At 39.7% G+C, this 25,754-nt stretch overlaps 1 long non-coding RNA gene across 1 annotated transcript in view; it reads left to right on the top strand.

The window, feature by feature from the left end:
• The window catches only part of LOC121671298, a 253,252-nt gene extending 228,376 nt beyond the window's left edge, over positions 1 to 24,876 (top strand). The window contains exon 12 of the long non-coding RNA XR_006018470.1: positions 12,268 to 24,876. This is a non-coding gene — a long non-coding RNA (uncharacterized LOC121671298). The remainder of the gene's footprint in view (positions 1 to 12,267) is intronic.
• Positions 24,877 to 25,754: the final 878 nt, after the last annotated feature.

Here is a 25,754-nt window from a genome sequence, read left to right as displayed (position 1 = left end):
AAAAGACATAAGGAAAAAACATGTAACCATTTCCACAAACAACAGATCAGCCCAGGGCTCTTCTTAAAAAACAATGCAAGGAGACTTTATACATCTGTCCATGCAGAAAACAGTTCATTTGGCTTAATATTTTTTCACAGAAACATTTTTGCCTCTACTGTAATGGAGCATTCATCACTGCCTTTTATCTGAAGAAGCTAATCCATAGAAATTGTTTGGAGCTAATTTTCTGGAGTTCCATCTGAATCTCACTATGTGTCCATGTGACTCAGTAACTTGTCTGGTGACAAGAGAAGAGAGGTCTGTTTGTCTAAATGAACGAGCCTGACACCATAAATGTTAATACAACAGTTCCAATGAAGCACAGTGCAAGCTAATTCTGACATTCATTTTGGAAGCTGTAATTTAATTCAGTCATAAATGAGCTTGGTACAAGTATTAATTTGAAGTTGCTTTTATTTCTCATCTGCTGGCTAAAGCTTGAAAACAATAGGGGAAAGGTCTTGCTATACTGCTACAAATAAGTAAACAGCTGTTTCTGCCAAGAAGACTCCAGTGTAAATGCAGAGTCAGGGAATAATTTTTCAACTAATTTATCCTGCATATGGATACTTGGAAACTACAGATGCTACATAATGATCTCTTATCTACAAATATTTCCCAAAGGACAAGAGAACTTGAATTGCACCTAGTTTATATTAAACATTGCCATGGACTGCTGCTAGCCCACATTAGAGGAGCCCTGTGGACAGGGTGAAGTGTGGGTGAGCAGTCTGGCTCAGCCTGAGGAGCACAATTCCCACCTGAGGTCAAAGCAAGGCAAGGTCAGAAATTGGGAAGAGAACATGAAGAGGATACAGAAGAGAATGAAAACCTCAATCTATCAGATTGATCTATCTGTTAGAGCTTCTCCATAACTATTTCCCTGCCTTTCCTTCTCTCTTCCTCCCGCAATGCTTTTTCCCTCCATGCTTTGACCTGTTCCTGGGGTTGTTTTCCTCCTCTTCCATTACTCTGTACCTACCACCAACCCCTATCCCAGAGATAGCAGGAATGCAGGGAAAACAAGGCTGCAAAATGAACTCTCTCTCTCTCTGTATTTACATTGGTTTCCAGACCCTTCTATGAACAGGCATATGGTGTTAATCTAAACTGTCCAACACATTAGTGGGAGGGAAGTAGCACTCAGAGGATTATTACAGCCTTTTACCTGGCAGATGCCACCATATTTATTGATATGAAAATTTCCTTCCTCCATATCAGCCACCGAAACCTCCCTCTGTGAAATTCTCTTGAATTTAGGCATAGCTCTATTAAAATATTTTGTTAAACTCCTTAAGTTTTACTGTGTCTAGAGTGTACATTCATTATTCAGGAAAAGTTAGCGCTAAAGTCAATAGAATTGTAAAGTAATGAATGATGTGTTTATTGTGGTTGGCTGCTTGAACACACATTGCCTTTTTGAGTAATTTCTGTGGGCTACATGTATGTGTCCATACGTATTCACAGGTATATACACGTATGTATAAGTATATATATATAGATATATATAGATTTGTACATTTGTATATATGTGTATTTTTGATTTTGATCTTCAAACCTGCAATTTTATATCAAATATTCCTAAAGAGAACACTAAAATCGATTAACAATGATACATCAAAAGGCTAAAAAGGAGGGCCAGAGTAAAGCGTCATTGAATTAACTTTCAGATCCTGAAATATGTAATGATGTCAAGCCAAATCTGGAAAGCATTTATAAAATAATGCAAGATACATTTGAGAAAAAAAAAAAAATCAAAGTTTCCTTATTTGTCTTTTAAACATAATATTTTGAAATAGATTTCCTACAGTTTTGATCAAATACCCAGAGCCAATATAAAGACGAAGAAAAAGGGTCAAAAACAATTTTAAAGGCATCTTTTGAAAGGGAAAACACTTTCAGTTTGGTTTTACTTTCACAGAGAAAAATTATATTCAGTTCCATCAAGCCCTGTGTTTTCAAATATTTTGTGGTTCTGGCTTAATTCCAGAAGGGGGAAAAAAACTTCAAAGTTAAGGATCAAGCCTCCAATATGGCATAGTTGGGTAAAATTAAGGATGGTAACCTGTTGTGATAAACAGTAGGGAGGGAGTGATCTCTGACCCTGGATTTCCTTCCTTTTGCTCGAATCATAACAAACCTTGAACACAGATGAATTTCTTTTGCTACTGCAATAACATGTCTTTATTTTGAAAGCAAATAAAATCTAGAATGTCTGCATATATGTATTGGTAATAAAACATTTCATACCTCTGAGATAGCTACAAAACCTGCCTCTCCTTTCTTGGAGAACTGTTCTGGGTTCTTTTTGTCTACAGGGCCATGCAAACACCCTTTTCTTCCCTTTGGCCATCATGGGAACATGATCATAATATCCAGTGACATGCAGTACAGTAGTGTGTTGTTCTACCTCTAATAGGATTGGTATTTGAGAAAAGTCAAGGTCCACACATGGAAACATCATTGATAAATTCATTGATAGAGCTTGAGAAACTGGGCAATGTTTTGGGCTGGCAGCCAATCACCTTTAATGCAATTTTCTATAGCAAGGCAAGGCAGTGGATATGCAGAAAAGATTGAGGGGTGTGTGTGGAAACCACACATGTTGCTACATCTTATAGGTCAAAAATTTTCCGTCTCCATCTGTTCCTTAAAGGGAAAGTTGGATTTTGTGAGCATATTTTTTCCACAAAAAAAAGTATCTGCTTTATGTAGAAAACTAGAGCTATTCATCAGACAGCCAAACACCTGCAAGCCAAATATTTCTGGCTGAATGTATCGATCCTCTCCAGAGGATGGGAGTTTGGTACTTCATTTCCATGCTCTTTGTGAAGGACTCACAAGTGCCACATTTTCAGTGTCTTGTGTGGCTGAGCTCAAGTGGTGACAGGAGCACACATGACAGCAGTGCTGCCTGTTGAACAGAATTTGGGTGTGAGCCTCCCCTTCCACTCCTTATAGACTAGGGTCTACCTGCAAGCAAGCTGGGGCACTGGGGATGCTTAAGGACCTTGGGCTGGAAAAAAGCTCCAGGGTCAGGTTAAGCAGGCACGGATTCTGATACAGTACTGCAGAGAACAGTTGTATCTTCGAGCACCTAAACCTACCATTTGCATGGTTCATGTTTTTTACTGTGAGTTTTCAGATGGAACTGTTGTTATTTTACTGTTATAAAATCAAATCTCTTCAGATTTTCCAATTAAAAACAGATCAATAAGCTCAAATAGTTTTTGCAAAGTAATGGGCCTTACTCTGCTCCATTAAATTCAAAGAGACATTAATTGGGCAGTAGATTACCGAGAACAGAAGCTGGGTAATGCTTGGATTTAGATTAGATATAAGAAAGAAGTTTTTTACAACAAAGATGTTAAACATCTGGCAAGGGTTGCCCAGAGAGATGGCCCATCCCTGGAAACACTCAAAGGCAGGTTGGATGAGGCTCTGAGCAGCACATTTTGTTGAAGAGGTCCCTGCTTATTGCAGGGAGGGTTGGAATAAATGTCCCTTAAAGGTCCCTTCCAGCCCAAACCACTCTCTGATTCTACAGATTTTTACTTAATGGTTAAAATGGTTAAATATTTAACAGCTATTTATTTTTTCAGAATTCCATTTTAGTTTTGGTCAAATTGAATTTTGAAAAACAGTTGGCAAAATAAAAAAACAAACAAGAAAAGTATCATTTTTTTTCAACCCAAAATATTTAGTTCAGCTTCAAAGGAATGGCTTCATTTTTGGTTTTGGGCTGTTTCATACGTTTAAAAGATTTTTCCCTTTCCTTGTATAATTTAGAGCAATTTTTAAATGGACAGATTAAAAGCTTGTTTTGAAAGTTTTTGAAAGTGTTTTGGCAGTTCTAAACTGAACCACTCCATTTTGAAAATACTAAAATGAAGTGCTTTGACATTTTAATTTTTTTTTCTCTGCATTGTTTCATCTGGGACATCCATTCAAATTCATGAAGAGTCTCACTAACCCTGAAATTCATTTGTGTGGTGTATTTATTATTTGTCAGACAGCAGCGGTTCATTAAACTCTGCATCAGTTCAACCTTAAATAATGGGAGAGAATGCTTAATAGGGCCTTGTTCATATACAGCTACCATTCTCACTCACCTTGTAATTACTGCCCTAACAGAGGGCACTCAGCTGTGCAGAGCCACATTTACCCCTCTGGGAGAAGAGGTAGCAAGACAGACCTCAGCCCCCTGAGCTGGTGTTGCTTCCTCCTCCTTGAGTGCTCATATCACCCTTGCAGCTTGCAGCAGTGTTTCTGTAGCCTTTTGCTAAGCTCTGCCTTTCTGACTCTGGCTGCTCCTGCCATCAAAGGAAGACTCTTTGCTGTTCCTGTCACTATATGTGGTCACTGCACTTCTTACGCTTTATTGCCTTTCTCACCTTTTTACTATTAGTGAAGATTGGCCTGTTTATACTCCAACTGGTTTAAATGTTTCTAAAAGCCATTCACCTGCAGTAGCAGTCAACAGCTGGCATGCCAACATTTTTGTCTTTTCTGGCTGCTCAGCTTCACCAGGGCTGTTCACAGCTTGCACTTTGCGAAGGTCGTTGGTATCACCATTACACATTTCCTGTATTACATGAGGATCAGGTTCCAGTAGTTAACAAGTCAAAAATATTCCTGGGGGAGGAGAAGAACTAGGTAGATAAGTGTGTTCCACATGTGCACTTTATTTTGGGAATTGCTGCCTTCATCCATGTGAGAAATAATTGTGATCAAACATAGGTCTGAAACATGGTACTCCAGATCACACAGAAATGCCTTTGTACTCTGAATGTTTCAGTCCAGCTAGGCCAGAGTATGATGGGACCTCAACTGCTGGCCAGTGCTTGGATCTTTAAATAGTCTCTGGGTCAAACTTTGCACTACTGTAATTGGGAATAGTTCCAGTAAAATCAGTATCTCCACATTTATTCTCTTGAAATTTAAAGCCAGGCTTGGCCCACTATGTGGACGGATTCCAACTGGAAACCAGGGCCAGCCTGACTTATGGGAGAGGAGATGAGAACTAACTCTCCTGCAGTTAGTTGGCCTCAATCCTCACGTGTCTCCCAGATATAACTGTTCTGACCTCAGTGGAATTGATCCTAATTTATGCCACTGTAACTGAGATTGCAGTGTGCATTGTTTGAATTCTGTTGGGTGCGCCTTCTTCCAGATGGAAACTATTTGCAAACTATAACAGCCTCTTTCCTAACGTTGAGGCTTGCCATATCTGAAATTTTTGGTGGGGAAAGGGTGTGGAGAAAAGAATAGAATGCCAGCTTTGTGCTTAGTGCTACCTAGTGACATTAAGTTCTGCAGTGTTCTATTAAATTATCAGTGCCTAATTAGGGGATTAGAAGACTCCTATCCCCCCTCATCCTAATTACAGAATGTGTTCCAAGATCACCCAAAAGAAGGGAGGAGGTAGCTTTAGGAAATTCAGAATGGCAAAGTGGTGTTTCTGTGCAGGCCTTTTTTCTTATATGGGCGTTTCTGCTAGTTGATTTTTCTTGTGTCTGCAGCTTCTGTTTTTTCCAGCCTTACATATTACATTGCTGAAGCATTTGATAAATGGGATGCTATGCAGCTGAAAGATCACACATCTCAAATGGCTCACTTGGCGTTCTCAGACTGAACTGAGTGGCAGAGTTGCAGCTCTCTGATGAGGGGAATGGTTGTTTTTTCTCAGAAGAGCACTGTAAACTCTTAAATGCAACATAAAGGCAAGATATTATACACACATACACATATATGAGTGTGTCTGTCTATATACAATGTATATGTGTGTAGATATATGTATTTTTAGAGTGAAAAGCCACTCTGTCCTCCTGTAATTGCACTGGAAATGTTCAGTTTGTCAGCCTAACTTTTTTCCCTGTTAGCAATGAAATTTGGCCAGGAGTCCTAGCATGCCATAAGAAATCAAGCCGTGACCACATTAAGCATGAATGGCAGGGCAAGGTTATAGCCTGTAACTCTATGCTGGGGTGACCTGTTGCAGAGTTAGAGGCTGAGGTGTGACGCTGGGTCAGATAACTATTTGCAAGTGAAGCACAAAATGAAGCTCAAAGCTGCCTTGGCTGTTTACTCTTTCAAGAGGCATTTGGTGAATATTTCTTATTTTGAAAACATATTTAGAAAACTTCAGCTGCAGGGCTTGTAGCCAACCTTCAGAAATCAAACCAGAATATTTCTTAATTTTACCTACAAGTACACTCATGGCATATGCCTACTTATTCTACTTTTCAATGATTTGCAAAGCTTTTCTATAAACTCATATACAAAATGACTGCTGAAAATAGTCTGACAAAGACAGAGATGTTCAGCTGCAGTGAAATAAAGTATGGGATCACGCAACCAGTAAGAGGAGTAGGTTGGTGGAATTTTCCTGTGATCAGCTCTGGAGCTGTTCAACTCAGCAGGAAGTTAGACATTCTCTTAAAGAAGAAAAAAGAGAAGTGCCACGGAATTGTTTGCATCACCTATAAACTTTGTGCCCTAAATCTGTCTCCTGAAATACTGAATTGAGTGCAGATGGAAAAAACCCCAAAATGAACACATTTTTGATTTTGAGGCCTTATTGATTTGTCTTTGCCTTTTATTTTTTTTTTTGTAATTTTTGATTTAATTTGCTTACTAGACCCTTTAGCACAAGAGGTACATTTGAATGCAGCTTTGAAGGGAATTTGGCTCAGTATTGTAAGGCAGGCTACGGAAGAGCCTGGTCTTAAAATAGACACAAAGCACAGTACATGAATTGGCTTCCAGGATCCCACTGAAGCACAGCCTGAACTTTGCCTTGTGGAGTAGCAAAGTTTCACCAGAACTAGGGCTGCAAAACATCTACCGTGTCCCACCCTTTTACAGCAGGAAACAGGCTCTGGTGAAAGTCACCCACCTACACCAGCTTTGCCTCCGTCTAAGACTGCAACCTTTGTGGAGTCACTTGTGAGTTATCTTTCTGTGAGGAGATGGCAATCTGGCTTTTTCATGCCTCAGTTAGTTGGAAAACTATTCAAATTTTGTTTGATATCACTAAAGATGATAGAAAAATAGGATTTTGTATTTGTAAGTTGTGGATCACTCATCATGGTAAGGTCTCACTAGGACTGAAGTGTTTGGAAGGTTTGTACTAAAGCCTTGCTTAATAATATAATCCAGAGCTGGATGCTGAGCGTAGGTATGAACTGATGGCAGCAGCCACTGCCCAGGGAAGTGCCACAGTTCAGCAGACTCCTTAGGGAGCTGTGGATTGTCCCGACAGGAATACCATCTCCTCCTATAGTGCAGAGCAGCAGAAGATTATGGAATGCCAGTTCTTGCAAGAATTTCGAGATTAGCAGCACCTTGAAGCACTTTCTGTATCCTAGAAATCTTAAGATGCTGAGGACATAAGAGGTCATTGAAGAGCTGCACCAGCATAGGCCCAGCCATATCTGCTTCATGTCTGATTGACATTAGTCCAGTCTGTTCTTAAAACACTGGTGACAGAGCACCTCAATAGCTTCCCAAAGAGCAAGGGCTGGTTCTTAGCATTACAAAGCTTTTCCTAATAATGTCCAGTACAAGTCTTTCTTGCTGCTAATTATGCTGTTTTCATTTTTCTTCTTTTCTGCTAAGCTAATTTCTTCACTTTTATACCAGCCTTTTCTGCATATGCAGACTGTTATCCCAGGCATCTCTTCTGCACACTAATTATCTCTAATTATTCAATCCTACCTTTTAAGTTGTATTTTCCAGATTTTTGGTTCTTCTCAGAGCTCCATCCAACAGCAGTCTGTCCTGTCACTTAACAACTTTCTGGAAGTCATGTGCTCAGCACTGGACCCTGGTACTTTAGCTAAAGCCTTACCAGTGCCCAGTAGGTCATAGGCTACTGATGGCTCCTTCAGTCCCTACTGCAGTGCTACTTTCACCAGACATGCCAATGACTGCTTTCAACATTTAATTATAAGTAGCTGAGGCTATTTATAATTAAATTAGTTACTTGATATAATTAAATAATTACTTGAGGCTGAACTGATGCTAAGAGAAGCAAAAAATTGATGCAGTGTCTTAATGTCTCTAAATAATACTTACTTATATTATCCAAGCACAGTGAGCACGTTTACAAATGCCTTGGCATGACAACACCCGAGTTTCCTGAGCTGTTTCACTACAGGTACTGCTTCTGCCAACTGCATCTGTGTCTCAATCTGAAGCTGTTTTACTGTTGTGATGGACATAAACCCCCAGCGCATAAATGATGCATGTTTGCATAATTAATACCAATTGTTTAACCAGAAGCATTTGCTGCATGAAGTGTTAAAATCATATTACATCCAAATACTGCTGTGTTTTTCTGGTTTACGGATACTAGTGTTTAAAACTTTAATCAAAATATTATTATTAATGATTTAAATTCTGTTAAAATGTACAAGCAATGTGTTATATTCAAAGTACCACCAGCTCTGAACAACTCTAAAATTGAAAAACATGTTTCACTGACTTAAGGTATAACAAAATGATCATAATGTTATTGCAATTAACAATGTAATTGAAATTTACAGGTTGCGTAATTCATTTCACATGTATAAAAATTGAAATTTAATTAATAAAACTTAAGTGTGCTAATTAGCAGTATTTTCAGAACCAAAAATGTTTCAACAATGAAATTTGGATGATGTCTTTTTCCTTTCTTACCATTCTTTGCTGGACTGTTATTCTGCTTCCGTATTTTCAGATTTCCAGATCCTCTTTTTGGTTGTACTTGACTGTAGGAGACAAGAATGAGGTTTTTTAAAACTGCAAATTTTTAGCTGATAAACCATGTTATTCCATTTTAAATTGTTCTTCTTTTACCCAGTGTGACTGTTGTACTTGCTGCTGCATGTTCTTATCTACACCTCGCTCATGTATTCATTTAAGTCATTGTATAGTAGAAAGAGCATGTTATATTCATGGATTTGAAAGATTTAACAGTTTTGGAGACTGATTGCTGTAGTCTCATTTATGACAGTGTAACTTAGTTGTAGCCTCAGCTGAAGCCTTTCAAAGTGGAATGGATCAAGGAACAATTCTTATTAGAGTATGTTTCACTAAAATCAGGCAACAGCCTTTTGTGTTACTACTATTGAACATGTAGCAATAGCATGAAACAGTAGAGCTTCATTATTTTAATGACTTTCCAGTCTTATTTAAGTGTATTGGTAGATCCCCTACCTTGATGCGGTGACGAAAAAAGACAGCTTTGATAGATACTTATTCACAAGGGAGATTAATGGGCTTAAAATTTGGTCCCTGTCTGAAAGGTGACAGGGTGGATCATTCTATGTAATCAAAACAGATATGAAGTGGCACTGATTGCTGTAACTGCTCCACAGTCTGTCCTACTGCTGTACCCAAAGTCCTTCAGTAGAATCACTCTTCTGAACACTATTACTGCTTTGCACTGGCTTTGTTGCTAATAGTCAGTGCAAGAAAACAGCACTGCAGGTGTCTTTCAACATTAACATTTACTCATTGTCATGGAACTTCTGCAGGTCTCACCGCGCTGTGTGAGCAGTCTGAGGAACCACTGGAAAAAGAGATCCTTTTATTTTTGTTGTTGAAGGAGTGCTTAATGCGCCTAAAAAGACACAGCATACCGGACTGGGCTGTCAGAATAACAGCTCATGACTTGCATTATGTTATATTGACAACGTCTTGGCAAATAAGATGCTGACAAATTGTTTTGCAATGAAAGCATAAACTATACAGAATATTGTGCAATGCAGACAATATAAGGAGACACCCTCCAGTCTCCAAGGACTTGCATTTTTTTATTGCTTACCATATTTTTTCTAATATCTGTGCTGATGCAGTGTCTCATTTGGGAAGTGGGATTTTTCTCCCTTCTGTCTCATGCAAAGCACCCATCAAGACTCTGAGCCCGACACCACTTGTGTTCGTCAGGTGATGTGATGGGAACCCAGACTGCTGTGTTACAGAGACTAAAAGCATTCGTAGGGGCTAACCTCAGAGACTGAAAGATTCTAGGTATTCAAAGAGGTAATCAAGGAAGATTCAGGTTAGACTTTAGGTCTCCAGGAGGGCAGGTGGATACATTTTATCCGGAAGTTATGGACTATCCATAGTGTCTTAATAAAAACCTAAAATTAAGAATAATAAGTAAAATCTTCTACGGAACACCACCATCATTAAGTTAAAAGCAAAGGCAACATGTAAATTTGATTCAATGCTGAGGTGTGCCAGAGGGTCTCACAGCCCCTTCCACTACTGCTTTTGGAGTCAGATCTTGAACTGGTGCTGAATTTCTTGCATTTGGGTGGACTCTGCATAGTTCATTGGTGGACTCATTCATAGTTCATTGTTGATTTGTGTTTGCCTGCCTTTGGTAGGAATGGGACTTTAACTACTTGACAGTTCTGATACCCAGCAATGGTCTGTCAATCTTGTGTTTATCAAAATTTCAGACAAAGTGATGTTTTTAAAATACACTTAAAGATAGGTTAAAAAAAAATTATTAGATGTTGCTGAGTTTCAGAGTTCAGCCATTCTGGAAAGATATTTTTAAAGAGATTAGGTGTGTGGCACCAGTTCACTGTGCACAGAAAGAATAATTATTTTGATTTCTTTCAAAAACCAGCAGAAAATGGGGAAAATATATTTTCTTTAGCTTGTTACAATCAGTAATTAAATAAGCTTTCAACTAAGATAACATATGGAAAACACTGATTCCAAAGGAAAAAAAAAAATCTATAAAGGCCTGAATTAGTGAAAAAGGAGATAAAGATGAAAGTAGCCTTATAAATAAATTTTATTATATAAATCACAGTACCATAACACTATCTTTTGTGTCATATTTTTATGCTCTAATGAAGCCCTCTTACATATTACTGTGGCCCACTCTTTGATGAGTTCTTCAGTATTCCCTGCTGCAATAAGCAGTCATCTGAAATACCTGTGGGACTGGCCTCTCCCAAGACACCCAGTGTGGATTGTTCCCTAACTACTGATTTCTACCATTTCAATGGCACAAAGAATTCTGTGTTTTGACGTGGAAATCCTTATAACTCTAAAAATGAATTAAGTATTCATCCAATCACAAAATGACATCATGAAAGCAGCTCTTTCGCTGATGTGGTGACTATAGAGTTGCTTGACATTATTCTGCTAACACAATTTGACTGGATATATGTTTTGACATCCAGACAACAGGGACACTGATGGAAACTGATGGACCCAATGTCAAAAGAAGAAAAGCTGGCTGCAGGAGGACACCCAGAAAATTAATAGGTGGATTGTAAAAAAAAGCCTTTCCCAAAGGGCAAAGTCAATAAAGTGAGGACTGAATAAAACCCCCAAAAAACTGAAAAGGCACAGAAAAACCAATTCTTATAAAAATAGCAAAGAAATACTGAGGGGAGCATTGGAGCTCAGTAGATGCAGGCTGAGGAACAGTTAATTAGAACCTGAATAGTTGACATTCAATATTCATATTTCTGTTTCTGCCACAGCCTTCAAAAGTAACTGTGTTACTGTAGAGAACCTCATTATTAAGCATCCTTTATCTTGTTCACACTTTTAGTGTTTTCCTTGATTTCCACCATAAATATGTTCCAGAATACTGTGAAGAAAATGCCATCCTCAGGAGGATTAGCATTTTTAGACATTTTTTGGGGGGATATTTCAATGCAGAAGCCACGACCTTTTCTTACTTCCCTCAAGAGCCTTTGTAAGCAGTTCTGGTTGTACATTTATAAAGTGTATTTATATATAATCTTCAAAATCTCCAAGATAACAAAAAAAAATCCAGTTTTAGAATCAGCCAGAAACAGACTCCTTCACATATTTCGCCATTCCGAACTGAGCATTTGTATCTCTGATAGATTGGTCACTTTTCCCTGTCATCAAGTGACATATCATAGGTAAAGGACTTGTGACAGGGCTTAAGGCACGACTGTGTTAAATAATGCAATGCCAAGAATCCAGTGTTTGCACAATCAACAAACTCCTCTTCTCCAAGTAAATGATAACATTTACCTATTTTGCCACCTGCTGACATCATGTCTCCCTTTCCACTGATTCCAGTATCCGACTATTTCTAAAGCCAGTCAGAGAGACATCATTGTTCTGATTTTTTGGAGTAGTCTCTGAAGTCCCCACACAGCAGATTTTGGAAACCGTGAGACTGGTATAGCTAATACAATTATATAATTACCGTTCTCTTATATTCTCCCGCAGGCCTCCAGTGACAGCTGCTGTTTGATAAAGGACACGTATTGGCAAAATGGACCTTTTGACTTGCTCCAGAATGGCCATTCTTATCGTTCTATGCAAAAAACCACACCAAACCAAAACAACCCTACAAAAAAGCCTCAATCAAACAGTCATCCAAAATACTAAATAACAAGAAACAATTCTGTTACTAAGAAATGGTTCTCAGATCAAAATACTGAAAATCAACAAAAAGGAAAAAATAAGTTTTGTGAAAGTAACTTGGCTTCATTTTCTGGAGTTCTTAGCTAGAACATTTCCATTGATAGAGTTGCTAAGTGCATTCTATTTGCAAATATAAACACTTGATTTTGATCAGCAAAAATGCATCAGCACACTTGAACAGTGTCAATGATGACATAATTACACTCACAATTTCCTCTCTGTAATGATTTTTAAATGTCAGCAGTCATTTTTTGTCTAATTGTAGCCTGCATGTCAGCACTTCCTCTTAAAACAGCATGTTCCTCTCTGCTGGAATTTCACACCTCTCCACTCACTCACTCACTTCACCAGTGAAGATAATGAAGATGATAAAGGGCTCCAGGATATTTTCACTACTGTACTGCTTTACTATTTAACATCAAGCAGGCAGAATGAGAACTTTTTTTTAAAAAAACAGTAGAGAGTTTGATCAGTTAGACTATAAATAATTATTTGATTTTAATGAACAAATCAAAAAGCAGTTTTCATTTCTCAGACCCCCTGCTGGTGCTTTACTAATAACCTGTTTAAAAGCTGGGGGCTGTGATAAAAATATTCCCACGCATCAAGACCTAAACTTACTCACTGGAGGAGAAGGCTGACCGTGCAGTGCCAGCCCATCTCTTGATCACTTCAGTGTTTAGCACAGTGCAAAGCACGTGACACTTGCCCTGCAAAGGCTGCCTGGTTGGAGATGTTATTGCTACCATCTGTTGCTATGACCTAGAAAGTGACTTTCCAAATGCTATTTTGCACTGCTCCAGGCCACCAGAGCCCACAGCATAACAAATAGGTGCACCTCAGGGCTCTCTTCCTCCTTCCACAGACTACATCATCAAGTGTATGGAAGTGAACCACTTGTGCAATGAACTGGAAGCTCTGCACTGAGGTTAGAACGAACATTTTCCACTCATCTGAACAAACTCTGGAATTGGAAACAGGGGACAAGGAGGCCTCCTTCAATCCAATTTGCTTGTAACTCATCTCCAACTCTCTGATGCTGCTTACCTGTAGGGTTTAGGAGATAAAGCTTATCATTTACTGGCCCATTTAATATCAAAACAGGTGAAAAGCCAGAAAGAATTCACACTGTGAAGTCAAATAATGAAATAAGGTTGAGATGTCTGATAAGAAAAGAATACAATTGAGTATCTCTAATCACAAATACACATGCACAAAAACATATCAATTAGTTATTTGTCTGAATATGTCTCCAAAATATAGAAGAATGAAAAATGAGTAAACTGAATAAAGACAGTGTAGGTGTGGGTTTTCTACAGCCCATGATAAAGTTCATTATGTTCCTCTGTCGCATTGCCATCACATGTGACTCCTATATACACAACTGTGTGTGTACACACAGGCATGTGGGGAACATGCACAGATTCATACAACACAAATGCAGACCTGGGTCTCTTTGTGGTTTGTGCTGCATTTTATGTCCTACACTTTACTTTGAACTGCCTTTTTTGGCTAAATTGGTGCCTCAGAAATCTTCTGGAGCTCTTGGAAAGGGCAGGGTTTTTTAACAACTGCATCCTATGCACTTGTGAGATGTGTGGATGTGTAGAGACAATCTGAAAAGAGATGCTCCCGAGTCTGCTCAGTGCAGAGGGATGTCCCCCAAGGAAACAAAACAAACCAAAGACACCAACAGCCAAGCAATCAAGAGCAAAAGAAACCAGTCTTTGAGTACTCCCTGGAGAATATGAGTGCTCAAGACAGAGGAGGACCTGCCATGGGGAACACAGCATATGCAGGTCACTTGCCTGTGCCCACTCTCAAGAGAACAGGAATCAAAATCTAAAAATACTAAAAGCTGAGAGACTATGTATAAGATGAGCCTAGAACACAGAGGCACTGCTCTAGAACTTTCCTTCTCCCCTACCCCTTCCCTTTTCCAGTTTTATACCAAAGAGAAAAGTAGGCAATATTAAAATTAGTTCTAAATTGGGTGTAATATGCTCATACGCAAGTCAGCCATACTGGAATGTTACCACAAAGCAACATATGAGCAGGCTCCACTTCTGTGCACTGCACCACAGAAATGATCAACACCTCCTTGCCAAGTTGCTCAGCTAAAGGTAAATTGAGAAAAGGGAAAGCAAGGTAAGAGCCATTTCTGGAGTCTTCTGCAGATCCAGGTGGCTTGCTGGAGGCTGTGAAAAGGATTTTCTTAAGGCTAGTAAGATGAAAAGGCACTTTGATGAGAAGGTTCTTCTGTTTCCATAGAAAAGCAAAAAGGACATTTACCTCTCAGTTTGCCTCTTTGGGATTACCTGCAGAAGACAATCACACTCCACACAGAGCTGAGATAATGCTCAATTACCCTGGCCAGGACTTTTTTTTTTTTTTTTTTTTTTTTTAGTTTACTACTGAGTCTCACTGTTCTGGTTTGAAACCCCAGCTTTTTAATGAACTACCGAAGGCAAATTACGTATTACACCCACCCACCCCCAACATTTGAACATGAGGAAATCTGCAAAGGGAAAGGGGAAATGGAGTTTTCCGTTTCAGTGGACCAAAGGTATGGGATTATTGACGTTACACATAGGAATTGAGTTTATGTTTTACATTACAGTCAAGCATTCCTGTAGCTTCAAACAAACAAATAAAGGCTGTTGAGAGAATGACACATTGTTCATTTAGTGTCTAACAGTGGTACATTCAGCCTGTAGGAGCACAGAAACATTCCCTATACTACCTGAACCAGGTTTATAGCCTTTCAAAATAAGACTGATATGGATTGTGCTGTTTGGCTGATTATTCATGACTCAGTCATTGCATACAGAGCATTGGCTTCTGCTGCATCTGAGGGTGCTTGACATTTCTTAAAGTCATGCCAAAAGTATTTCAACTTGGCCTCTCAGAAAACGATGCACATTAAGCTAGAGACCACATCTGAAAACTTCAGTTGATTTGCTTCATATGAACTTGAATTGAACCTCAACCTTACAAAACAAGGCATATTAAAGGCAGCTGAATAGTGACCATGACAACACTGCTTCCAAAAAACCCATAGGTATAGCCAACATTTATACATATATACTGCGAGGGATAATACATTCTTTTGTACGCTTATTAATACCAGTTCATGCTGTGTGCATAACTTTTCATCAGCAAAACTGTACGTTATGCAGGAGTTTCCAGATACTAGTTTACCTTTGATGTTTTTTGGTACTCTGATAGGGCCCATGCAAAATGAAATTAGTCAAAATGTTCCAAGTTTTTGGCTTGGGTGCAATATGGTCTCAAAATATTGCCTCAATTTTAAAAGCCTGTCTTGTGGTAAAATCTGTGCTGCAACTATATGTTGCATTCCACTAAGCCATAACATTAGTTATAACATCTTAATTTCTTTTATTTTTTAATTGTGACAAAAAGAGTGACATTCTTTTCATTGCTGTATTTTGGGAAGATGAATGCCAATTTTTTGAATAGATTATTTTGTTAAATGAACCTTTATTCCATCTAGATATCTGCTATTTTTCATTCCTTGGACTAAAGGACGATTCTTTAGTTTGGACTCTTGTCAGCACTGATGTAAAGTGCTTTATGCCTCATTTTTATAACTGATTTTATCCCAACTGCGGTGCATTTTTAATCCCCTTTTCACTACCTAAATTGAGGAATACGGCCTCAGTATTGGAGAGGAATACGTTTAGTTTATTTTGCAATACCCTGCCAAGGGACATTTTCCTAAATGTGTATTTTCTAATCTTTAATTAGTATCACAAATACTTTTGCAGCCTGCACATTCTTCCAGTGCAAGGTTGTATAGAGGAGTCACTGCATTCTGCATGTCCTGTGGGACTGTGTGAGGAGCTACATGCTCCCCTTTCACACAGTGAACAAAAGCTAAATTCTTACCTTTTATTTCTTTATTTTCCTTAGGTCTGAAATATTAAAACTATAGGTGCAGTCCTGAGGGCTGAATACTGATGCTCAGACCTTCTTGGGTGGTACCAGGGTAAGAGTTGATCCAGGTCTATGATTCATCTGCCATCTCTTTTGCAATTACATCGCTTTTCTGACCTTTTATATATTTACTTCATAGCACAGATACAGTGTTTACTACTTCTTTGGGGACATAATGAATTGCAAACACAATGTCCTTTCCCCCAACAAGACTAAAGCATAAATAGCTCAGTCGTTATCAACCAGGAGCACCACACATATGTACTTCCTTATGTATTTTTATGTGCGGATATATTTTCATAGATATATAAGATGTGGAACACTGACAATGTGCCAGCTTAGCCCATTAAGGAGCTGGATACATGTCTTTGGCATCAGCCACTTCTATTACACAGCACACAGAAGCAATAGCAAAGGCAGCCTTAGAGGGCAAAAATCTCTACTCTTGTACTATTAATGCATATAATTCCTAGCTCATCTGTGACAACTTGTATTAAAATTTTGCTAACTAGAACTGCAATCATACCTTTTAATCCACTCTATGCTTTGGAAACGAGACCTGGCGTGCATCTGGGCTGTCCTCAATAGCTGTGCCTGCAGTCTCAGAACAGTGATTTCAGTGAGGTTTATCCATCCTGCAGGGAGAAACCTTAAATATAACCTGGTGTTTAATTTGTCTTGACTTTCCCTGTTGGCTTCTCCCAGGCTAAAGCCAGAGTGTAAACTAACACATAAGGAGTATGGATGAAATGGGTGCCAGGACTTGACTGTAAACTGCTGCCCAAATTATCACAATGGTATAGTTACTATTAAAACAAATTGCCCAATGTTGTAAAGAGACCTCCAAAAGTTGAATTTGTGAAGCTCTCATCGTCTTAAGGCACAGGGATCTATTTCTTGCCTTTTCAAAATACAGAGCCTGAATATGAAAACTTTCATTGCCCTTTCCACTTGCCTATTCTAGGGTTCATGTAGTTTAGATTTAATAAATTCTCAGATAAAAGGTCTGGTATATAAGCACCAGTTACGAGTGACAGCTTCAGTGATGGTGGCATCCACCTTCTTTTGGGTTCTATTGGTCTAAACTGTCCTTTCCTTAATGTGTGGAACCTTGTTCTACTTTGGGGACAGCAGGAATATGTAATCCAAAATATCCTATCTCCATCTGGATGCTCCCCTCCTTTCTTCATCTAGCACTTACTGCATGAATGCTACCATAAAGGTACCACGAGACGGTGCTAAGAGCACAAATGGATCTCATTAATTGTTTTAGGAATGAGAAATGAAAGAGCAGTGACACTGTGGAGGCATTAAGGGACAGAAGAATCATGGCATGAGCAACAAAACCCTGTCAATCCTCTTGGTGCAACCCTCCCTCTGCTTTTCATTCAGCCTGGGCACTGCTCTCTGGACATGAGCTCCCACCATGGCAGCAGTGGCCCCTACCTGCTGCTGGCACCATGTCCCCTGCCATCAGCTTCTGTGACCAATGCCCAGTCAAGCTGCTGGGCAGGCAGAAGTCCAGCCTGGAACTGGCCACTGCTGCATCTTTGGGTGTCACCAGCACTAAAAATGGAATGGCCCTTCCATAGCTATCCAGTGCCAGCATCCTTCCATCTTTAATGCAGTTGGCCCAAGAAAACTTGACATTGAGAGCAATGTTAGCTAGGGTTGATGTTGCTGTGATGCTGTAAAATCTTTAGTGAAATGGGGTTTGTAGCTGCTAATACCCCTTTTCTCCTCCTAGGCAAGACAACACCACCCCATTGCACAACCTGTGCTAAGAGTTACCAGCCCAGCTGTGCAGGGCATCGCCATGCAAGGCTCTGCGCTGGGCTGGGCTGCTCACAGTGCCACGCCAACCTGCCTGTGATCCACTCTAGCTGGGCTAGTGCAAAAATCCCAGCTCTTTGCAGTAAGATTTAAATTCTGGTTTGTAGAGAATATGGAGAATCGTTGTGTGTCACAGTCCACTATAAAAACTTACTGCTTCCCCAAACAATTAAGGTCTTTAGGAGACAATCAGCAAACTGACTTATTTCTCCTGTAAACAGGAAAAACACATCCCTTACTGCTGCAGAGGTTCCTAAATGAAGCACAGCTGGATGGCTGCCAGTAAAGCCTTAGTATAGTAGTTGGCTGGGGAACAAGGATGCCCTGGCAACCACGTGTTTGTTAGTGAGGATGCTGCGTAATTTTTAACAAATGTTTGTGAGCTAAGGCTGGGGGTGGAGGTGTGATGAGGAGGGAGGTCTGCTTCCCAGAGATTTACACAGGAGCTGCTGCAGAGAAGGTAAGCACTCTCCATGGAAAGCAGTGCTGGAACAATGGAATCATAGATGTTTAAGGCTAAAGAGCCTTCAACAATTTTGCAGGTGTACTTAACTCTTTCTTCTATCGGCTTGAAGCTACAAATGTGACACGGTGCCTCACCATCACAGGACAGATCTAAGGGAACATTATGCAGGCTCCTTTTGAAAATAATAAAAATTAAAGTTTACAGAGAGAAAGGGTGAAAAAGCTGGGTTATGAACTGTGATTAGTTTGGACTGCACCAACATATGCTCGATCCCTGATTTAGTTTTGTAGCTTCAATCTCTTCCTCTGTGTTAAGTAAATGTGCATCAGTGCATTAGTAGTTAAGGAATAATTATAATTCTAACATAGGTACTGATGCTTTTTCTTGCTCTCCTAAAAAGCTAGGTCAGGTCACTTCTTGTGTACTGAGGAAGAAAGGTAAGTTCTTTTCAGAAAATTGCTACACATCATTTGTTGATCTCACCCTGGGGCAAAGGTCTCCAGGGTAAAGGTTTTCATGCTTTCATAAATCTAAACTTCTGAGGAAGACAATAATGGACAGACAAGTGTCTTAAATTAACATTTAAGATTACAACTGCAGATTACCATTGCAGTTGCAGCTATTAACTGAGGCCTTGCAAACATGTTCATTAATTCTGTCTACTAGTAACAGCCCCAAACCTACGGCAGCTCTTTGTGAGGGCAGGTGAGTTCTGGTGACCTTGCACACGTATTCAGCTGGTGGTTCCTCTTCCAAATCTTTGCACAACAGGAATGGTCACTGCTAAGGAACAGATGTGTTTAACCTCACAAAAAGCTCCAGTTCATTGGGCTCGGGAACAAACTCAGGGGCACCTCTCATGTATTTCATAGAGATGGTGTAAAACTCATTATTTGATAGTATTAGTTAGTATTTACAAAGTATTTTAAATTCCCAGAGAAATCATTATAAAGTTGTTGTAGACATTATTATTGCTATTACTGTCAGGAACAATATTGTGTTTTATAATCTACACAAACACTAATATTGTTTTGTTTCTTAAGAGTACTTATGTGCTTTATAAAATGTCGTGTATTGTTCTCTATGTCCTCTGATCCACAGTAACTTCATAATGATAAGAAATATTGACATTTGGGGATTATTTTTTACTGTCTTTTTTTAATACAGACTTCCATGGAGGATTTGCTAATGGTATATGTGTGTGTTTGAATTAAACCCTTTAATGCTAGGGGAGGAGATCAGTTTGACATGGAATTCAACAGCTGTTGTTTCTTTAAGGAGAAAAGGCCTGCTGGATTTAAGTGTTTGAGTATATCTGGTTGACTGAACAGTTTCCTCAAGGAAGTATTCATTCAGTCAATGTCCTGAAGGGTTAAGAAAACAGAAACCCATAATGTTACTGGGTTGTTGTTAGGTACGTTGCCAAGGGAACCCTAGCTGGAATGTTTAAATGTGTTGTTTCTCCCCAAACCCACAGGAGTGGAGCTTGAGTGTCTTGGTGTGCCCTAATCCTCACAATTAGTTTCTGTGTGGTAGGGGGGCTTATGGGGCTGATCAGACTAAATACCTGTCGTGACATTGGGTAACATTCCCACCATGCTGGGCAGAGTGGGTTTAGCATCATACTCATCACTTAGGGGAATCACAACCAAAAGCAGAAAAGGGAGTATCTTAAAAGCCTCCTTTTTTGCTTCTCCCTGAACCTGTGCATTTCTTTTAGTAATGCATATTACAGAAATTAATGATCCCCAAGGAGGTCTCCTTAAGTCTTTGGTAAGAGAAATCATGATACTGATCTTGACTCAGATCCTTAATATCTGTATTGCTTTGTCCCACATGCCATTTAATTTGCTTCACTGGTGTAAAGCTGGAGGAACTTCTGTTGGAAATGACCATTTCAACAGAAGAGGCAAATTTTAGCCTTGTTTCCATGTAAAGGCTGGGCTCTTGCACTGCAACAGATTTTTTCAGCAGAAAGCCTAATCAAGCACTCCTTATTTCCAGATAATTGCTGTAAGAAAAATGCCTAAATGTATCTGTAGAGGTCAACTGTGCCATAGATATTTCAAGAAGCTGGGAACAACCCTCCCAAAGCCTTCCATTGGGCCATCACTCTCAAATGTTGGGCCTGTTCTACCACCATGGTTTTTTCATGGATGGTTGGTGGCACTCAATTGAGTCAAAACTAGCTAAGCAGCACTCCATCCCTTGTTGAGTGTCAAACATTTTTCCTAGCACAAACTGATCCACACTTTGACCCATTTATGTATTTCTTCTGGTATGTGGCAGGATTTGCATTCAGTGGAATGTTTTCACTTTTATACTTGTACCCCCTCCTATCACTCAACATAATGTTTTTAATATGATCCAAGATAATTCTGTCTTAATATACTTTGAGCCAAGTTTAGTTCCAATGGATGTGGAAAACACAGATTACCTCCTCCTTGCAGCAGCCTCTCAAGCGCAAAAGCTCAATGCTTTCCCAAGGCATGGTTTCTAAACACCTGATAATTCTTGTTGCCTCCTAAGCAGGACCCACAGCTTGAAATGGAGACATCCTGAGATAGAGGAAGTTCTCCAGCTGGTCAGTGTTGGGGCAGATTAAGCACTTTTTATCTACAAAAGTCCTGTGTACACATCCTGTTGTGAAGTTTCCTTTTTCTGTTCTTTTCTCAGTATGAAACCATTGATCAACAGGCCAAGAGGCCTTTCTTTCTACATCCAGATAAAACAGTGAGCTTAGGCTTCGTCATGTCCTGGGGTCCTCATCCTCCAGTTGTCCACACTGGGAGTCATCTGAACTGCAAAACACTGAGGAAGACTGGTTCACACCTGGCTCTTCTACAGATGATGATTTCAAAACTTCTTTCAAGTTCTTAGATTTTTAAAAGTTGGGAAACCAGAGTAGAATCCTGGGGAGTCAATGCTTCCATCAGTGCTCAGAGGCCAAAAGTCCTATTTCCACCAGGATCAGAATGAGTGGACAGTGCTGAAGCTTAGGAATGCTGACAGCACACATTTCCCAGCTGTGATGAATCTCATGATTTAAAATAAAAGAACAAAGGAATAAAAGCCAAAGCTTGATCAATGATTTCTGTGTCTCTTTTACTCCATGACTTTTGATATGGTGATGCAAAGAGGGACAACTCACAAGAATTAATTTTTTGGTTTATTCTATTACCTATTTTTGTGAATTCTGAAACTCATGCACAAGTTAGTTTGACCAGGCATTTCTGCACAGTTTTGAAAGTTTTATGTTGGGCTGGACTGAGGTGCATTGGCAGGAGCTGAATGTGGTTTGCCTACAATCTTGTTGGCTCAGGTTTGTACTTCATTACCCAGATTTATTTATGTTTTTATTTAAAATAGTCTCTTAGAAGTCTCTTTAGGTATTCTCAGGTCTTGTAAACTGAATGCAAAACAGAAGCTACTATTTGAGCTGAGTCCACTATGTAAAAGACAAAGAACCTATTAAAAGCCCTATAAAAAGCAGTGTAACCAAAGCCCTGCACTCCTCAGAAGAGTTATTCCTGCAATGGGTGCTAAACTCCAGAGCCCTAATGATGGGGCACTCCTTACCTCTTTTCCTTTGCCATTTGCAATCACAAGGTGAGGATGAGCAAAAATCTGCCTTTTTCCTTTTATTAGGTGCAGGAAACTTTTGTTTTGGCAGTGCTTCTTTTTGTCATTCACAGAGTTTGTTTTTCTCTTGATTTTTTTGGGAGCTTTTTATTTCCTGTCAGAATGTGGAGGAGAAAGCTGTTCTAGTCTGTAAGTTATGCGCCCCTTACAGCGCCCCTTACAGCACAAGGAAAAGAGAAACAGAATCCATGGCACCGTGCAGAAATGCTGCACTATATAGTTTGCCCTGGTTAAACATTCCCAGAAAGGGAATAACACAACGCTGTGGAGCTCCTGAATGTCTTTTGGCCTTTGTGCTGCAGAGGTGCAGGCATTTAGGGTTAAACTGAAACAGTGCTGGATTCTGGGCAAATTAGTTTTCAGACCTGAGCTACGTAGATCAGAATTATTTCCTTTTCGTATTACCACAACCCTATCTCCTCCACACCTGAAATAAGTGGCATCTGGAACCTTGAAAAGCAATATGCAACAGCTGTGTGAGAATTTAATTTGATACAGCCACATGCCCCCATCTTCAGCCACCTTTTTTGATCTTTCTTCAAACAACTTAAAATATATCTACAAAATAATGCTGAAGGTCTTGTATGTACGGATTTTTGTAAAAAATACATACATACAATACAGTATGTAATTCTGTCATTTTTTGCCTTGTCTTCTCCACATGCAGAGAGATGTCAAAGTGGAAAAGAAAGAATGGTTATTTATTCACATTTTTTGAAGCCTGCAAGAGGAAAGAGTTGCATTTTTAGATTGAGTTTGGGATGGTCTCACTTTCTCCTCAGCACTGATCTTATAATTCACTTTATCTTGTTCTGAAACATTTTGGTGAGGGAACATGAGCACTGACTCTAGTCAGCTCCTTTTAGCTGCTGGGGTTTTCTGAATTCTCCCTCAGTACATTCATGACTAGTGGTGCCTAATGACAATGGATCAAACCATTACACTTAAAAAGCAGCTTACATGAAATTTGAATGTGCATCTGTAGTTTGTGAATCTTGCGTCAGCTGCTTTTTCTTTGCTGCTAATATTTGAACCTTGCACATTCCTACGAATCTATGCATATGCTTTAAAGATCCACCTTCAAGATCAAACCCTTTATCTGTTTATACTTATGCTTATCCTTAAAGCATCATGTAGACTTTAGAGCTGCAAGGACTGCTCAAAGCTAACTTTGTCTCTGAGAGGCTAAGTCCATGCAAAACACTGGATAGTAGTGCAGGTTCTGGTTGTGCTCAAAATCAACTGCAAGTCTGAGACAACAGGATTTTAATAATGTAAACAAGAAAAAAAGAGTCCTATTCATTAAAGTGCATGTTGGAGTTGCTTGGTAGCTGAGAACAAGTTTCTACGGCAAATGTACCACTAAGTAACAGAAAAGCTCTTTCTGATTTTTAAATATTATTGTAAACTCTGAATTATGGTTTATCTGCTATTCTACCTATTAATAACTTTCTATTATGTTCAATTAATTAGTTATTGGAAAAACACCAAGGCCAGCACTCGTACAACAAATCAAACCTTTCAGCACCGTCAGATGCTAGGGATGCTGGCACACATCTGCCTTTTCTGCCAACAGCACAACAACAACAACCCCAGCAGAACCATTGCCTTTGGTTAGCCCCTGGATTTTTACACTAGGATTTGTTCAGTTGATATAAAATGGTAATTCAGGCAGTCCAAGTCAACACTACAGGGGGCCTCTATAGGGGAAAACACAGCCCCTAAACAGGCTTCCAGAGTCCCCCCCTCAGGTTCAGAATGCGGTTTTAACCATCCCTAAGACGAACCCCCCACCAACTTTTACAGAGGCCACCCTCTGCTCACAAAACCTAGTCCCTTCCCTGAAGGCATTCGGGATCCTTTGAAATGGAAAATTTATGCTGTACTGAAATAGTTCATACTATAATAAACAACTAGTGCCATCATTCTGCTGGTATTCAGAGCGCAATTAAACCTGAACCTCATGTGAGGACTCCATTTGGGGTAGAAGGTGGTGCTGTGGGGAGGACAGGCAGCTCACCCCAAGAATCTTTCCTACTGCAGCAGGTTTTACTGCTTGTCCTCCCTGCCCCTGCAGTGAACAGCCCCCTTCTCCCTCCCCACATTTTCACAAGGCACGGGGGCTTGTGGGGGATTATATAACTTATAGGTCAATTTGTTGTTTGGGCAGAAGAATGTGGTATGTTGGCCGAAGCTGTTTGTTTGCTTAAGTTCTCAGAGTTCAATGAGGTCATTTTCTCATCTTCCCTGTGTTTTCTGTATTTTCCACAGACCTGCCAGCCTCAAACAACACCCTCTTTCTTCGCATTTGAAATGGAAACACGTCCTCTGCAGGAATTTTCCACTTAATAGCTCCTGCTTTCCTACCGGGGGCCTCAGTGCACCACCACTGCAATGCTGTATTTCTTTCCACTGCAGTTTGACATTTTGCAGCCAGAACAACGAACGGCATTCACTCCATCCTGATTTTTGAAAAACATATCTCTACAGGCCCACAGAACGCACCCAGTGCAGCAATCACCAGGGGAAAATGGCAAAGGTACTTAAACATCATTACATGTCACTGAGGATATGACATTGTCTGGTAAAAATGCTCTTTTATACAGTTGCTTTTCCTTACTTCCCATTCCTCCGCCCTCCAACCCTTTATACACACACACAGACACCAAAGCCCCTGCCCTGCTCTTCTAATACCAGCCACTCTCTTGTTCTACACTTGGTTGTAATTGTTTGCCTTTATGAATTATTTCCTTTGCATAATATTTGCAAACTGCATATCAGGTCCTGACACTGTGAGGAGCAGAAATGCACATTGCAGATAATCTGAGCAGTAAACAAGAAGCCTGCTTTAAAATGCATCAAGTGACCTGTCTGAAGGCAGCAATATTTGCAGATTGTTTACTGCTGAGATGCAGTGATGTCGCTGAAATGCAGCAGCCTGAAGACTGGAGCAAAATGGGATCTCAGACACTCGGTCAAGCACAACCGAGTCAAGCAATTTTTTTATTTGTTGTTTGCATTCTGCTTTTTTTTAAGTTAGAATTGTATTATAAATTATTAAAAGCTGTTTTCCAAAAATCTCTTTGCTGTGTCTATGAAAAAAAATTTAATTCCTTTACAGGGAGCAAAATGAATGGAAGTAAACATGTTTATTGCTAGAAGGAAGGTTTCCCCTGTCTGCGCAGTGGTAGAGTCTCAGACAGCAAGGTCCCAGTAGGTCAGACTGGCACATTGAATTGCGTATCAAATGAAACTGGTATTCTGGAAAAAGGGTGGAAAGAGGAAGAGGGGTGTTAGTGAGGAGGTTGCTCAGGCCAAGAGGGTGGGCCACTGAAAAACAACAAGTTAAAAAATAGGATTGATGATTTGCAGGACACCTAGGGTATTTCTT

This window comes from Corvus kubaryi, unplaced genomic scaffold, assembly GCF_017639235.1.
Source record: "Corvus kubaryi isolate FWS band 111438036 unplaced genomic scaffold, C.kubaryi_AGA036_p1.0 37397, whole genome shotgun sequence".
Classification (NCBI taxonomy): Eukaryota; Metazoa; Chordata; class Aves; order Passeriformes; family Corvidae; genus Corvus; species Corvus kubaryi.
The sequence above is the reverse complement of the archived record's forward strand: the minus strand, read 5'-3'. Positions and strand labels throughout refer to the sequence as shown.